Here is a 14,981-nt window from a genome sequence, read left to right on the forward strand (position 1 = left end):
TGAAACAGGGAAATTAGCCCTGTCCTAAAAGAAAGAGCTAGACTATGAGAATCATTATTCTCTTGATTATCCATTCTGTTTTCTTCTCTTAAATATAAATCTGAACAATTTCTTTTCATAGTATTGGCAGCAGTACTTGTTGAACAGCAAAACTTTTCTAGACACGAATGGATGTTTTATATTATTTAAAAAATGATTTTGGTTATCATAATTATTATCTGTTTTTGTAAATTTTTAAAGCTATAGTGGAATGTTTGGGGACCTACTCATTGGTCAGTGGCCAGTGAGGACATCACCTGGAGGTGCTGGAGGAATATGTGCTGAGGAATTTTAGAACAATGGATCAATCAGGGAAAGAAAAAACTTCAGCCCTTTAAATTATCTCTCTGGCCCCTATATCTCACATGTAGAAAAATAAATAAATAACAACTTGCAACATGCACAGAGATAGACATTTATAAAAATTTAGTGAGCATTTTTAACTCTAAAGATAAAGAAATGTCTATAATGTGTATAAATAAAGATCAATAAGATTGGGGAGTTGGCTTGGGCCACACCTAGTGGTACGCAGGACTTTCTCCTGGCTGTACACTCAAGGGAGACTCCTGGTGTTATTTAAGTGAACCTATGGGGTTCTGGGTTGTATTCTGCTTAGCAGTGTGCAAGACAAGTACTTTACCCCTGTGCTGTGTCTCCATCCCTCTCCAATTTTTAAGAAAAAATGTGATAGCAAAGAATAATCTTATGCCTTCCATTTCCATAAATTCCAGGTTGACAATCAGGATGCTGACAGTTGTTTGGTGTTTTTCTGTTAAGAAAATAAGTTCTCAGTTTCAAAATATTATTTTCCAAGTGGTTCCCTATTTTTATAATAGTTAGTACCAGTGAATATTATAGTAGTCTAGTAGTCAGAATATCTATTCTTTACTATTTTGAAATAGCAAGACATTTCTTTCAACTTGTTGGAAAGCAATAAGTGTCCTTGGCTAGTTAGGGTCAGTTAAATGTAAAAGTGAAAAATACTTCTTATAGTCTGACTTCAAATATCCAAGGTATCTATTCTTTGCATATTTTCAGGACACCTGTAATATGTAAGATACCTATTCTTTTATTATTGGCGGTGGTAGTATGTATGGCTTACTCATGGCCCTGTGGTCAAAGATCAGTTCAGGTGATGCTTGGAGTTTTATGAGTACTTCCAGGAATCTAAGCTGAAAACCCACATGCAAGCTAACCATTTTAACCCTCATAAATCTTTTTGGCCAGGATTTCTATTGTTTTTTTTGGGGGGGGGGAATGTTGAGCACACCATTCTGAGCTCAGGGCATCTTCTTGGCTCTGTGCTCAGAGATCGTTTCTAGAGGGCTTAGGGGAACATATAGGGTGCCAGGTATCAAACCATTCAGGCCACATGTTAGGCAAAGGTACTACCACTCTGATCCCTAGATATTTATTCTTTAATTCAGAAATGAAGTCATGGGTTTTGTTCATGGGTTAAATTCACTGTGAATTGCCAGGTACCACATTTATCTGTGCCTGAGCTCATATATAGAATCAGTTGAATGGATAAAAATAAACTTTAATTGTATCAAATAATGAATATTTGAGAGTTTCTGATAAGGTATTGTAGCACTGTAGCACTGTCCTCCTGTTGTTCATCAATTTGCTCGAAAAGGCACCAGTAACGTCTCACAGCAAATTGTGAGATTTGTTCCTGTTTTTTTTTGACATATTGATTACGTCATGGATAGCTTGCCAGGCTTTGCCATGCGGGCAGGATACTCTCGGTAGCTTGATGGGCTCTGCGAGAGGAGCAGAAGAATCAAATCTGAGTCGGCTGCATGCAAGGCAAACGCCCTAGCCGCAGTGCTATTGCTCCAGCTCAATAAGGCATTATGAAATGCAAATATTTCTGTGTTTCAGGCACAATTGCTACTCCTTGGAAGATGAAATAAGACAGAGTACCTCACCAATTGGTAGATAAGATCACAGCACTTGCAATTAAAATATTGGAAATAGATAAGTATTTGGTAAAATTAAGAGCATATTCATAATAATTATTATGATAGATTGTTGGCCCCTTCAATGAAATCATATCGTAACCAAAAATTCACACCAATAAAAGCCTTTTATATTAAAGAATTACTAGAATAAGCTAAAGTATCATTATATCTGCTGTATCTGCCAACACTGCTGTTCTTCTCTCTTTAAGGTCTTCATTTATCACTTCTCTGCAATGGTTGGCCAGCTCAGATATTTACTTGTGGTTGCCTGAGGCTTGTGCCAAGCTACATTGGTGAATAAGCTCGAGAGTTTTCAAAGACAGACATCTTTTTGTGGTTATCTCTCTCTCGGCGTTCTTTGCAGAATCATGGAGGTGCTGAATCAGTCAATTATGTTTCTCTTGAATGTTGTCAACAATGGCATCTTCCCATGTTGCCGCAATAGTGCCAAAGAGCTCCCAGTTAGTAGTCGTTCTGGGAGTTCTCTTCTTAACCCTCGCAGCCCTTTCTCCCCGCTCTGTGAACTAGAATTTTGCAAGAAGGACATGGTGGTCTGATCCCGTTTGAAATTTTGGGACAATAGCGACATCAGTAAGGCAAAACCGTTGATTGAATATGTGGTTAATTTTGTCATGGAACCGTCCACTAGGAGACTCCCATATCCAACATTTAGATTCTGCCTTCTGGAACTGTGAGTTACCATGGATGGTCTTAGTCGACATGACGAACTCAGACAGTCTCTCACCCTGTTCGTTCCATTCTAGGCCACGGGTCCCGATGTGTAGTTCTTCAGCTGATCTTCTTGGTCTTATCTTGGCATTAAAATCACTGACAATGATCTTGTAGAAAGTGTGGTCTTCTTTATAGAACTTCTGCAGCTCCTTGTAAAACTTCTCAATTTCTTCTTTATCGTAATTGCATAGACAATGAAGATAGAAACTGTCGACAGTGAGCCACATCTATTTAAGTGTAATTATCCATTTTGGGGTGTTAGGAAATCAAATTAATCAATGCTTATGGCCACGTTCGTGTTGAGCAGGACACCGACACCACCGACGCATCTTTTGTCACATTTTCCGAGGAACAGTTCTTCTCCAGTGTCGAAAATGGCATGATGAGATTGGTGCCTTCTTGTCTCAGTCAGACCAATGATGTCATACTTGATCTTTCGCGCTTCTACCATCAGATCCTCAATGGATGAATCCAATGCCAACATACGTGCACTGAAAGTACAGACAATCATTTTTGTCTTCTTCATTTTGGCAGCCTAGTTCAGCCTTGAGATTTTATCAACCTCTCCTTCCTCATCCTTCTTAACACTGCTGTATCAGTGGCTCTTTCAGAGTCAGAGGAATGAGACCCATTGTTTTTACTGGTTTTGGCATATCGAATATGCCATGGATAACTTTCCAGGCTCTTCCATGCAGGCAGAATATTCTTGGTAGCTTGCCAGACTCTCTAAGAGGGATAGAGGATTTTAGGACGGCTTCTAATCACCCATGCAGGTGTTCCCATGGTTCAAACCATATTTGAAACCTATCAAATATGGTGCGATAATCTTGTATTGAGGGTTTTATGATGTGTTGCACAATCTAGAAAGTGTCTTGGAGCATGGCAGTGGCTGGGTAGTGGAGGTAGTGGAAGTAAAGGAGGTCTGCTGATGAGGTATTTATCTGGTACCGGTAGGGTTGGTCTTCTGTGTGTAATCCCTGGCTCAATGGAGGTTGGTGGAAGTAGACAGGGCAGGGTAGGGTGGGGCTTCTGGTTTTAATCCCTTGGTTACTGGAGATTGGTGGGAAGAGGCAGAGGATCTCTGTTCCCAGGTCCTTTGAGCCTGGAGTCCAAGGTCATAGAGTTCCGCTTACCTGGTCTGTGGGGCTTCACTCATGAGTGAGTCTTGACCAGAACATCTGGAAAGCATCCTGGAGCATGGTGGCAGCTGGGTAGTGGAGGTAGTGGAGGAAAAGCATTTGCAACACCCGCCTGTCCTTCAACAACTGCAAGACCAAGATGACTGCCCTCCCACGTCCTGATGGATCTATCACATATTCCAGAAGCTCAATAGAGAAGACTATCCATGACTTCTACTTGGATCTCTTCAATAGCCACGTCTACCTGCCCACATACCAAATTCCTCAGGATGGATGTGTTGTTTCTAACGTTCTCCCTTCTGAAATCCAACATGCTATTTCGTCAGTAAAGAAGCAATCAGCACCCAGCCCAGATAAGGTCAGACCTGAACACCTGAAAACCTGCCGTCAGTACTCATCTGTACTGGTCAACACTACTCAAGAGCCGAGTACTGGCTCTGCTGTCCTGTCTTCTCCTGGTCTGTCCTGGTTGATCTGTCCTGGTCAACACTACTCAAGAGCCTAGTACTGGCCTGTTACAGGCTACCAGTCTGAATGCAAGGTTCCATTCCAATGGAAAATCAGCAGGACTGTACAAATGTACAAGAAGGGAGACAACCATGACATTGGCAACTATCGCCCAATCTGCCTAATGTCTGTCATCTAAAAGCTGTTCATTCAAGTCATCCTGAATAGGATTTGCAGAACACTAGGTGAAGGACAACCTTGTAAGCAAGGGGGGTTCCTCAAAGGATTCAGCACAATAGACATATCCAGAGGATAACCAAGCTCACTGAGTTTTCTTGGGAGTTCAAGATGCTGCTCTATCCAATGTTCATTGATTTAAAATCATTGATTTTGATTCTGTTGAGACGGAAGTGGTCATTGAAGCGTTAACCAAACAGGGCATTCAAACTCAATACATCAAGATCCTCCATGAGCTTTATTATGAATTTACTACCAGGATCTCACAATTCTACAAGGAAGTGATCATCGATGTCAAGAGAGGGGTTCAGCAGGGTGATATTATTTCACCGAAACTCTTCAGTGCCACCCTCGAGAACTTCAGGTGACAACTAGAATCAGAAGGAATGGGAGTGAAGAAAGACGGTTGGCAACTACATCGCTTATGCTTTGCTGATGACATCTTTCTGGTAACATGAATCATTAGCCAAGTGGCACAAATGCTGACTGACAATGACCGTGAGTGTTGAAAGCTCGGACTACAGCTGAATCTCACAAACACAATGTTTATGAGAAACAGTCTCGTTACTGACTTTCTATTTGCTTGCAACAGAATGAACATCTTCAAATGAGACTGTTATATATACCTAGGTTGAGAAGTCAACATGACAAATGACCTGGCACCTGAGTTGCACAGGAAGAAGAGAGTTGCTTGGGATGCCTTCAAGAGTGTCAAAGAAATAGCTAAAAGCACAAAGAACCTCCAGCTTCTGGCACATCTCTTAGATTCCACTGTTCTTCCTGCATTAACATATGCCTCAGAGACCTGGACCCTACAAAAACAGGATGAGAATGCTATTTGGAGCTCCCAAAGAGGAATGAAAAGAGCTATGCTTGCAGTATCAAGTTTCACTCAAGTGAGAGAAAGAATCTGGAATCTGACCTCTGTCTATGGTAAAGAATCAGGGACGCTGTTTCGTTTTCCAAGGCATAGACTATCAGATGCCTGGACATGTAATGAAATTTGGAGACGATCGCTGGACTAGAGCCATTACCAACTGGATTCCACAGGACATCAAAATATAACATGGCCGCCCAACTACGAGATGGTCAGACTTCTTTGGCAAGACCCTAATTGATCAGTTTAAGGCTCTTCATGTTCCTAGAATGAGCAGATGCCATTGGGCTACACTAGCATGTGACAGGGATGCCTGCAAGGAGTATGTTGTTTAAACCACAGTGTCATGGTGACGGTGACCATGAAGATGAACAGTAAAAAGAGAAGTGCAGCAAGGAGTCAGAAAAATATTCTCCACCACTTTTCCTTTCAGTGTAGATGTAGGGTCGATCCTGTATAAGTTGAAGTATCAACGGTTAAGAACACCAGAAAACATCCAAGTGCCCACCAATACATGTTTCAGTCCATGAGCCAAAAATAGTACAATTCTTCTATACATCAGTAGCTCTTATCCAGCTCACACATTGCTATTTTCTTCCCACCCATCACAAGGATGCCCAGGGAACAGAGATTTGGATATAGATTATAGTACAAATCCAAAAACAAAAAAAAAAAAGAAAAAACGAAAAAAAAAAAAGAGTGGAAAAAGACGCATGGATCTGTATACCTGAATTTCTTCTTCCCTTAACTCTACCTCTCTGCTTTCCTTTTTCTGAAAACAGTGGATTGTCCTGTTGCCCAAAAGTAGAAGCTAAAATGGTCTGACTCTACTCTCATTTGTGATAGAAGCCATGTTCAGAAATAATTACCTCAAAGAGGAGGAGACTAAGACAGGGCTGAGGAATGGAGTGCAATGAGGACTTTATAAATAAGTATAAAAGAATTTTATATTAAAATTATATTTTAATTTTATATTAAAGGATTACTAAATTTTATGGTTATGCTTATATAAGTTATATATATTTATATTTATGAATATATTTATATAATTTATATATATTTATATTTATAAATATATATTTATATTTTATATTAAAGAATTCCGAGATCAGACTTGGTAGTGCGTTTGCCTTGCAAGTGGCTGACCCGTGGGACCCAGGTTCAATTCCTCCGGCCCTCTCAGAGAGCCCGGCAAGCTACCGAGAGTATCTCACCCGCATGGCAAAGCCTGGAAAGCTACCCGTGATTTATTCAACATGCCAAACACAGTAATAACAAGTCTCACAATGGAGACTTTACTGGGCCCGCTCAAGCAAATCGATGAACAGCGGGAGGCAGGTGACCCAAGTGACCAATTAAAAAATTACTAAATAATTTAAAGTATTTTTAAAATGGGAAATTATTCTGGATTATAAAGGAGGGTTCAGTGTAATCATAAAATTTTTTTTAGTGAGGAGATAAAATTTAAGTAAGGATTTGAGACAATGGAAGTAAAGTTTAGAATTTATAGAGGCAAGAATCAAAAAATATAGTAGCCTCTAGAGGCCAGAAAACATAAGAAAATCAATTTATTTTGGAAGAATACAAAGAAAAGAAGTCTTCCTGATTTAATTTAAACTTCTGAAGCCAAGGATAATAAAATAATATATCTGTGCTATTTTATGGCACTAAAATTTTGATAAAAGTACAAGAAAGAAACCAAACATTTAAATACACTATAAAATTATGTAACCTTCTAGACAAACAGGACTCCATTCAAGAAGACTATTGTTACTGATTTTGTTGTAAATATTAAAAAAAGATCTGTAAGTGGTGAAAGAAATATGTAAAATATTAGAAATAAAATTAAATTATAGAAATAATACATCTGCTTTTTATCTCCAACACTGTCTTCTTTCATTAATGCTCAATTTCATTTCTGTTTTCATTGTTTTTATCTGTTTTGGTTTTCAACAAGACTAAGGAGAGGAGAGGCCAGAAAGACAGTACAGTGGGTAGCCTGTTTGCTTTGCATTAGATTGACCTGGGTGTAATTGACCTGAATATAATCCTATATGGCCCCTGAGGCTTCCAAGAGTCATCCCTTGGTGCAGAGCCAGGAGAAAGCTCTGAGTAGAACAGGTGTGGCCCCAAAATAAAACAGAACAAGTCTGTGGAGATCAGTCTTTTGGTATTTTCCATTATTCTGTGGATTGACATTTTTCTTTTCTTATTGTATTTTAGGAAACATAATTGGAGTAGGTACAATATTTATAGTTTTATTGTACAAGATTATTACTGTTTCTCCAACCAAAAAGTGCCCAAATCTTGGCACTGCTATATTCATGTCACATCTAATAATCCTTTCTTTCTCTCCTCCACAGAGTATTGTGTAATTTCAATGTTGGGCTTGTAAGAGTCAAGGATTTTTTCATTCATTGTCAATTGTACATAACATTATTTTTTGCTCTTTATATCTCAGTGAGTGAGATTATTTGATATTTGTCCTTTTATCTCTCACTCACTTACTTCACTTACTAGAATGTCTTGCAGTTTCATCCAAGTTTCACTAAGTTGCAAGATATATATTTTCCTACAATTGAGTAACATTGTGTATAAAAACTACAACTTTTGTATCATTCACCTTTCATTGGACCTTTTCTTGTTTACATTCCATAACTGTAGTACTTAGTATAGGGCTGGAGAGATAGCACAGCAGGTACAGTCTTTGTCTTGATTTGGCTTACCCGGATTCGATTCCACCATCCATCTCGGAGAACCCCACAAGACAGTATTCCGCCTGCACAGCAGAGCCTGGCAGGCTCCCCAAGGCATATTTGATATGTCAAAAATAGTAACGATAAGTCTCACAATGGAGAAGTGACTGGTGCCCACCAGAGAAAATCGATGAACAAAGGGAGGGCAGTGCTACAGTGTTACAGTACTTAGTATAGCCATGAACATAGGTGTACACATTTCTTTTCAACTAACGGTTTTCCATTCATGGAATAGATGCCAAAATATGTAGCTGTTGGGCCATATGGAAGTTTTATTTTTAGTTCTCTTGACAATTTTTTATGTTTTTCATAGATGCTGAGCCATAGAAAACAGTCATCAAAACTTAATGAGATTTTCTTATATATACTGTATATATAGATATATCTATATATCTATATATATACAATTCTCACAGATATGATACACTATCACATTATCATTTTATTTGGAATTTCTGTTCTATAAGTTACAACGAACATATTAGTTGTCCACATATCTTCTTCAGTGAAATTTCCCTCCCTGTTTTTAATGTGATTGTTAGTATTTTGGGGGGCGGGGGGGATGTTTGTTGAACTCTGCAAGAGACTTTTACATCTTGGTTATTAGTCCTTTATCTATTGTTTGGTGTGAAATCATATTCAATTACCTTCTTTTATTCCAGTATGGATTTTTTTTTGCAATACAAAAAACTTTTAGTTTGATGTAATCTCATTGATCTAATTTTACTTTTGTTCTTTGCCAGAGGAGTTGAGTAGTCACTGAAGATACCCCTGAGATCCCTGTTTTGGAAAGTTCTACTTAAATTTTCCTCAGAGAATTCTATGGATTCCAGTTTTATCTCAAGGTCTTTAATCTACTTTGAATTAACTTTTGCATATTGTGTGAGATATTGTTTAGTTTTACTTATTTTTTTGACATGGGGCTAATCAGTTTTCCTACCATATATATTGAAAAAGTAATCCTCATGCCTCTTCATGTACTAAGTCGAGTTCCTTTGTCATACAATAAATGGACTTTTATCTGAAGGTTTACCTTTGAATTCTCAATTTTTCTCTATTTGTCTAATAGAACAAATTTATTCTGTTCTATTGTATCAATTTTGTTCTATTTGTCTAATATTAGAACTTTGTTATGTTACCACATAATTTTGATTAATATCACATTAAAATGCTTTGTTCTTTAACATGTGGTTATGGCAATCCACGAAAACTTTTCCACGATCGTTTTGTCTCAACTCTCTGCCAAAAAATTTTCACAATCACATAGCACTCATATAATTTAGGCATTATATTTAAGTTAGCATTTGATTTAATAAATAAAATGTAATTTGCATTAAATTTTTGTTTATGTCTTAACCTTTAGCCAGTCCCTTGAATCGTTCTCCAGTGTTTCCTGATCCACAGGTGTACAAGATAGAATAATGCTGCTTTTATACAATAATGTTAAGAAATGCGGTGCCCTCCACCTTTTGTTATCACAAATTCTTTGGCTATTTATGGAATCTTGTGATCTAATGCAAATTTTAGTACATTTGACCTAAATCTTTGAGAACATGCAATCAGGATTTCAACAGTAATTGTAATCCATCTGTATAGTTCTTGAGGTAAGATGATCATTTTGACAATCTTATTCTAATACTTAATCACTTAATCACTGTCTGAGTTCATCATGTCGACCAAGACCATTCATGGTAACTCACAGTTCCAGAAGGCAGAATCTAAACGATGGACATGGGAGTCTCCCGGTGGACGATTCCACAACGAAATAGACCACATCATATTCAATCGACGGTTTTGCCTGACTGATGTCGCTGTTGTCCCAAAATTTCGAACGGGATCGGACCACCGTCTCCTTCGTGCAAAATTCTACTTCACAGAGCGGGGAGAAAGGGCTGCAAAGTTCGAAAAGAGAACTCCCAGAATGACCACCAACTGGGAACTCTTTGGTACTATTGCGGCAACATGGGAAGATGTCATTGTTGACAACATTGACGAGGAATACGATCGACTGGTTCAGCACCTCCATGAATGTGCGAGGAACGCCAAGAGAGAGATAGCCTCAAAAAGTCGCCTATCTTCGAAAACTCTTGAGCTAATTCGCCAGCGTGGTTTGGCGCATGCCTCAGGCAACCGCAAGCTAACGTCCGAGCTTGCAAAGCAGTGCAGAGATGCGATCAAGGAAGACCTCAAAGAGAGAAGAGCAGAAGTACTGGTAGATGCGGCAGAAGCCGGGAAAAATATTCGTAACGCCCGCCTGTCCTTCGCCAACTATAAGACCAAGATGACTGCCCTCCGACGTCCTGTTGGATCCATCACATCCTCCAGAACGGCAATGGAGAAGATTATCCATGACTTCTACTCAAATCTCTTCGATAGCCATGTCCACTTGCCGACATACCAAATTCCACAGGATGGGTATGTCGTTCTTAACGTTCTCCCTTCTGAAATCCGACACGCCATTTCGTTGGTAAAGAAGCAAACAGCACCCGGCCCAGACAAGGTCAGACCTGAACACCTGAAGAACCTGCCGTCAGTACTCATCAATACACTGGCTCGGCTCTTCACTCGCTACCTGTCTGAATGCAAGGTTCCGTCCCAATGGAAAACCAGCAGGACCGTACTACTGTTCAAGAAGGGAGACATCCATGACATTGGCAACTATCGCCCGATCTGCCTATTGTCTGTCATCTACAAGTTGTTCACTCGAGTCATCCTGAATAGGATTGGCAGAACACTAGATGAAGGACAACCATGCGAGCAAGCAGGGTTCCGCAAAGGATTCAGCACCATCGACCATATCCACACAATAACCAAGCTCATTGAGGTTTCTCGGGAGTTCAAGATGCCGCTCTGCTTAACGTTCATTGATTTAAAGAAGGCCTTTGATTCTGTTGAGACGGAAGCGGTCATTGAAGCCCTAGCCAATCAGGGCATTCAAGCCCAATACATCAGGATCCTCCGTGAGCTGTATTGCGGATTCACTACCAGGATCTCACCATTCTACAAAGAAGTGATCGTTGATGTCAAGAGAGGGGTGCGGCAGGGTGATACCATTTCACCGAAACTCTTCAGTGCCACCCTCGAGAACATCATGCGACGACTGGAATGGGAAGGAATGGGAGTGAAGATAGATGGTCGGCAACTACACCACCTCCGCTTTGCTGATGACATTGTTTTAATAACACCAAACATCAGCCAAGCGGCACAAATGCTGGACGACTTTGACCGTGAGTGTGGAAAGGTAGGACTACAGCTGAATCTTACGAAGACAATGTTTATGAGAAACAGCTTCATTCCTGACGCCCCATTCGCTCTCAATGGAACGACCATCTCCGAATGCAACAGCTATGTCTACCTAGGTCGAGAGGTCAACATGACAAATGACCTGGCACCCGAGCTGCGCAGGAGGAAGAGAGCGGCTTGGAATGCCTTCAAGAACGTCCAAGAAATAGCTAAGAGGACGAAGAACGTCCAGCTCCGGGCACATCTCTTTGATTCCACTGTTCTTCCTGCATTAACATATGCCTCAGAGACCTGGGCCCTACGCAAACAAGATGAGAACGCCATTCAGGTCTCCCAAAGAAGAATAGAAAGAGCTATGCTTGGAATATCACGTTTCACTCAAATGAGAGAACGAATCCGGAGTTCTGACATCCGTCGACGATCAAGGATCAGGGACGCTGTCTCATATGTCAAGGTGTCGGAAATCAGATGGGCTGGTCACGTAATGAGATTTAAAGACGACCGTTGGACTAGAGCTGTTACTGATTGGATTCCACGGGATGTCAAGAGACCGCATGGCCGCCCACGTACCAGATGGTCAGACTTCTTTGTCAAGATCATGAACGATCGGTTTGAGGCCCTCCATGTTCCCGGAGCGAAGAGATGCCATTGGGCTACACTAGCACGCGACAGGGACAAATGGAGACGTTACTGGCGCCCGCTCGAACAAATCGACGACTAACGGGAAGTTAAGTGATTCTAATACTTATACATAAAATATTTTCTTCATTTTTTCTATGTATTTTATGTATGAGTCTTTTATACTCTTTGTTAAGTTGATTCGTTAGCACATACTAATTTCTCCTCTAGTTTGTTTGCATATATAAATTCAATTTTTCTTTATTTTCTTTATTTATATCTACTTTCTATCTTTATTGATTCAATTACTTTTTTTAGTGGAGACAATAAGATTTTCTATTTATATTATCATGTCACGGTCCAGTCCGGTCCTCCTGTTGTTCATCGATTTGATCGAGTGGGCCCAGTAACGTCTCCGTCATGAGACTTGTTACTGTATTTGGCATATCGAATACATCACGGGGAGCTTGCCAGGCTCTGCCGTGTGGGCGAGATACTCTCAGTAGCTTGCTGGGCTCTCCGAGAGGGGTGGAGAAATCGAACTCGGTCAGCCATGTTGGCCGCTTGTAAGGCAAACACCCTACCGCTGTGCTACCGCTCCAGCGTTATTATCATGTCATCTCTTGATAATAATTTATTTAGTTTTCCAATTTAGATGCCATGAATTTTCTATTTTGTTTAATTGTTGTGCCAAGAAACAGCAGAAAAGGTCAATAAACTTGTCAAATAACTGATATCAGAGGGAAGAATTTAAGTTTGTTGCCAATCAGAATAATGTGATTTTGGATTTGTTGCACATAGCTATTATCTTTCTAAGATATGTTTCTTCTAGCCTGATTTTTTGAGATTTTTTTTATAAATGGATTTTGAAGATTTTTTAAAGCTTTCTCTCCAACTAGGAAACAAACATACTATTTTTTTTATTTAGATATGGTGTATGGAGTATGAATTGATTCATATTCATTGAACTCTTTCTGCTTCTCTAGGTTAAATCCTTTTTGATTATGGTCAATGATCCTGGATAAACTGCTAGATTTGATTTTCCAAGACTTTTTTGAGAATCTTGACACCAATTGTTCAACAGCTGTATTTGTTATGAAATTTTCTTCTTTTTTTCTAAGTTTGGTATTTGTGTACGGTTGACATCACAGAAGCTATTAGGATAGATTCCTGTTTTTCAATGTTTAGGAAGATATTTTGCATAAGTATTAAGTTTTCTTTGTATGCTAGGTAGACTGAATCTGCTTAAGGAGAACTTTTGTCCTTGGAGATATTTTAATTTCTGTTTATCTTTCTTTATTTGTATTGGTGATTTCAAATTTTATGTTTTCTCCTGTTTTAGTCTTGGGTATTGAATGACTCAAAAATACTAGCTTATTATAGTTTATTCTAGCTTATACTAGTTTATCCTAGCTTCCTGAGCTAATGGAGTAGAGTTGTTTCTAGTAATCACAAACAATAGTTTTATCTGCTTATTTTTTTTTATATCATTGCTCTGAACTTCCCCCATTAGTGCTGCTTTCCGGTGCCCTGTATGTTCTCAGAGATGTGTAAAAACTATAGTTTTGAGGAAATTTTAAATTCTTTGATTTCCAATTGATTCAATGGTTGTCTAATAATATATTCTTGAGCATCCCAATTTTAGTACAATCCTTGACGTTCTTTCTATAATTATTTTCTACCTTTATGATCTTTTTTTTTGCTTTTTGGGTCACACCCGACAATGCACAGGGGTTATTCCTGGCTCTGTACTCAGGAACTACTCCTGGCGGGGCTCAGGGGACCATATGGGATGCTGGGAATCGAACCCGGGCCCGCTGCGTTCAAGGCAAACACCGTACCCTCTGTGCTATCTCTCCAGCCCCTACCTTTATGATCTTGACTGAGAAGATATAAGAGGCTTTTGTCTCTTTCTCAAAGCCAACTTAAATTTATGTAGATCTGTATTAATTTGTGAAAATATATTGCAGCCTGAAAAAAAGAAAAGACAGGGCAATTTGTATAGTTTTACTTTTGAAATAAGGCAAAGCTACTTGATTCTTATTAGTCAGTTCTTTATTTTTATTTTTATTTATTGTGTGTTCGTTAGTGTCTGGCAGAGCTGTGGCGCTGATCAGCCTCGAGCTCTGGGGTTATAACAAGGAAGGGATCTAGTAATTTTTATTGTAATTAAGTTAACATGGTTCTAATCTGTCCCTGTATCCCCTTTGGATATACAGTTACTGTACATATACCAAGACCAAAACGCCAGAAACTTTCCCCCACTGACCTTACATCACTGTAGTCTCACTCTCTCTTTCCTCTCCACCTGGGCCATAAAAGATTTCTAATATGTCTGCAAACACCATATAGTTTGGAATAGCTATTTTGAAAATTGGGGTGCTTATGTTCCAGTTTACAGAGATCATAGTTTGCATAGAAACATTCATAACTATTTTGAAGTGGTAGTAAAGTATTTTGTTTTGTTTTTAAATTGACTGATTTTACAAGTTGCGAGAAGTTTAGCTCCAAAGAATGAACGTCTGAATAATAAAAATGTAAAATCTTGTAACTTGTACAAACTTGAGAAATATTCAGCTTATGAATATGTAAACAAGATTCAACAAGCACAGCGTTATTATGGTATCGCAGATGTGCTTTCAAAGGGCTGTTTGGGACTCTTCCCTTATGCTTTCACTTAAAAAAATTCTTTTCCTGATGCATGAAGTACCAGAAAAAGGGCAAGTGATTACCTCGCTTAGTTTGCTTTTACACATGAAATATGCATGAGGATCATTCTTAGTGAAAGTTTACACTTGCCCAGCTGGTTTAACATTTTTTTGTGGGGTCATAGCTTTAGTGGCTTCATTAGAAATCATGGAAAACAGACTTACATTGAATGTCAATTTAAATAATTCATATTTCTTATGAAAACGCTGCCTGGGAAAAC

The 14,981-nt window shown here is 39.1% G+C and overlaps 1 pseudogene; it reads right to left on the reverse strand.

Moving 5' to 3' along the window:
* Positions 1-2,633: 2,633 nt before the first annotated feature.
* On the reverse strand, positions 2,634-3,246 carry LOC130019992 (uncharacterized; annotated as a pseudogene).
* Positions 3,247-14,981: the final 11,735 nt, after the last annotated feature.

The sequence above is a fragment of the Sorex fumeus genome, unplaced genomic scaffold, assembly GCF_029834395.1.
Source record: "Sorex fumeus unplaced genomic scaffold, SorFum_2.1 ptg000010l, whole genome shotgun sequence".
Lineage (NCBI taxonomy): Eukaryota > Metazoa > Chordata > Mammalia > Eulipotyphla > Soricidae > Sorex > Sorex fumeus.